Raw genomic sequence first — 2,932 nt, 5'->3', positions numbered from 1 at the left:
TTCCTTGATAAAAGTAACAGTTCCACGGCCACCAGAAGAACAAAAACTCTCTCAATCCACATGATTGAGTAAGAGATAGAAAACGGAGGAAAATACAAGTCAGGAAAAAAAAAGAATACGTAAGAAAAAAAAAGCTAAACTAAGAGAAAAGCAGGAGCGACTGTAACAGGCTGCACGCTGGTTGGTGCATGCGCACTAAACTAAATGGTGGATTTCTCCAGAATCATACACACCTGCTGCTGCACCATCCGATTATTGTGACAATTAACTGATGTGCAGACTTGTCAGTTTTACACATACAGTTCTCAACCCTGTTACTTGGGAATAATAGCACACATGTTTCACCTTCCAGCTTATCATCTATGGATTCATTTTGCTTTTGTTGAGTTGATGATTTAAGGGGACCCCGAGGAGAAGCTTGTAACATGCAGAGAAGGTTGTGGTGTGTTTAAAGCCAAACCAAGATGTTTTGGTGCAAATGTGTAACCAAACTGCAGCTAAAAAACTAAAGGGATAAAACAAAAGTACACACACACATTCCACAGGATGGTGGGGATTAGTCTTTTGAGCTCCACGGCGCAGTGAGCCAGACAGCAAAATCAATTAAGTTCAGCTTGTGGCTTCACCAGTTAAAGCATCTGCAAATATTTGATAAATGTCAGCTCTCGCATCACTCAATCTGTCTCCACAGCTGCTGAAATCCTCTGTAATCACACCCACAGAAACAAAGCTGAGAATGTTACAGTTCTCTAACCTACCTTTCACATGCTGATAAAGAGGAAGTGCTGCCGATTTGCTGTGAAGCAACAAGTACGTGCTGTAGATTTGAAGAGCGTTTCAGGAGACTGAATTTGTGCCAGTAATAAACAGTCTAATGAACCATCGGATGTTTTTGAGTATGCCCTTACCTTCCTGACTGTTTCTGGATGCTAACACGTGTAACTGTTGTCATCATATTTGAAAAAAGAAGAAAAGAACACATCAGTCTTTGGTCACATCAAAACTATTTCTTATCATCAGTGACATTAGACATTAAAATATATTTATATTAATGTTGGAAATCAAAAGAATAATGTTATGCTCAATTAGGAATTTATTTAGCTTTAATAATAGTGATTATTTATTCATTCATTTAACTTTTATTTAAGCAGAAAGTCCCGTGGGAGTAAAGAGAGACCTGAACCCATGAACACACATCAGAGAATATGAAGCCGCCTGATTAACATCATTTAACGAGTGTTAACTGATAAATTACAACAGGTCCTGTTTTGGCAAACTCAGTCGAATCTTGGGCTTCTCCACAGTCTACCATCAATTTTATTATTACTCTCTGGTTATCATGACTGAGAAACATCATCAAAGTTACCCCTCTTCTACTGCCAAACAGCAGTTTGTTCCAGCGTCAGCAAATGCTGGACTCTGTGCTTAGTCACAAAGTGGACCAATCCAGAAATATGCTGATACACATGATCAAAATCTTTCTTTGACTCCCTGAATGGTGTCTGTGGTCCCCAGCTTATGGCCAAACCTTCCTGAGCAGGCCTGATCTAGTCTGAGCTTGGAAACTCAGCAAAGTCCCCACAGTCTAAAGACATGCTGCTAGTGGGGTTAGGTTAATCACTGATTGTAAACTGCCCATAGGTGTGAATGTGAGTATGAGTGGTTGTCTGTCTCTTTGTGTTAGCCCTGTGTTGCTATGGTGAACCCTCAGCCCTCCTGCGACCCTGTGCAGAGGATGGATGGATGTCCTGAACATGACCTGCTGAAAGTAAAACAAGAAATGTTGGATATGACCTTTTCTGTCAGATAGAAGAAAAGTGAAATAAACAGAGTCCTACGTATCTTTGTCAATCTGTTTGTTACAGGGAGTCATGATGGACTGCGGCAGATCGTGGATGAGTATACTTGTTTCAGGATAGTATGGTAGCTCGGGTTCAGGACAAAGGACAGCTCTTGGATCCCTTTTCCATAATTGTCCAGATCTTAATGTTTCTGTCCATGCAGCACCACACTTTTACTGACACTTACAACTGTGAGCTTCAGTCCAACATTGACAAATTCTCCAAATCAGATGACAGCTTCAGCCTCACCATTAACATCAAATATAAGTACTGCATCAGCCTTCACCTGGCAGAATCCACGTATCAACACGAAGGGCCAGACTGTCATTACCACGGACAGTTTAAGCTCTCTACGAATGTGTCCATAAACTTCCATGCCCTGCACACGCTCACCTGTTTGCTCACAGAAGCCAAGCCAAGTCACAGCAAAGGAAAAAGGAGGATGATGAGAACGTTAATGCTCTTTACTGACCTCAAGCTGCAGAGAACCCAGCTCAGAGACTGTGAAGCGTTTTTCCCCAAGTGCCCTTTGATAGGTTTGTAGCTTAAACCTATTCGCTGGAACGTTCAAGAGAATTTACTGCACAGCAAAAGCAAGACACAAGTAGGCAGTAGTAGTGTCATGTCCTCTGCCTCTAACGCCTTGCTAGAGTCGACATTCAGACTAAACTCCTCTTCAAAATGACCACGCAGACAAGAGGGTTTGACTTCAGTCCCTTTACTTAGGCCAGTTGAAGTAGGGTAAAACTGAGAAACAACATGACATGAAATGCTCTTAGAAACCATAGATGAGGAGAAATACAAAATAACAGTACCATGACTTGTTTAGCCGAAATCGTTAGCTAATTCCCTCTTTACAAACGTTTCTATTAAGCAAACACTGCAATCACATTTCTTCAAGTAGATTGTTCATTAGTAAAGATGGAACAGAATTACATACCGACAATGCCCTTAAAGACCGTCTTAAGGGAGACAATTGCCACTACAGCAGCAGACGGGAGAACGGGAGAAGTCCTTTCCCCAAACAATAACATGCGCTTTCTGATGACATCATAGAACAGAGACGGATTTGAGCACGTTACACCAGGTCA

The 2,932-nt window shown here is 41.5% G+C and overlaps 1 long non-coding RNA gene across 1 annotated transcript; it reads right to left on the bottom strand.

Annotated features, from left to right (window-relative positions):
- Positions 1-2,456: 2,456 nt before the first annotated feature.
- Positions 2,457-2,925, bottom strand: LOC121814008. The gene is made up of 2 exons (XR_006054011.1): positions 2,782-2,925; positions 2,457-2,588 (listed from the first exon to the last, which is right to left on the bottom strand). It is a non-coding gene; the product is annotated as an uncharacterized LOC121814008 (long non-coding RNA).
- Positions 2,926-2,932: the final 7 nt, after the last annotated feature.

This window comes from Haplochromis burtoni, unplaced genomic scaffold (genome assembly GCF_018398535.1).
Source record: "Haplochromis burtoni strain Fernald_Lab_line unplaced genomic scaffold, NCSU_Asbu1 Contig_4919, whole genome shotgun sequence".
In the NCBI taxonomy this organism is placed as follows: domain Eukaryota; kingdom Metazoa; phylum Chordata; class Actinopteri; order Cichliformes; family Cichlidae; genus Haplochromis; species Haplochromis burtoni.
This window is presented reverse-complemented; position numbering and strand designations above follow the sequence as displayed.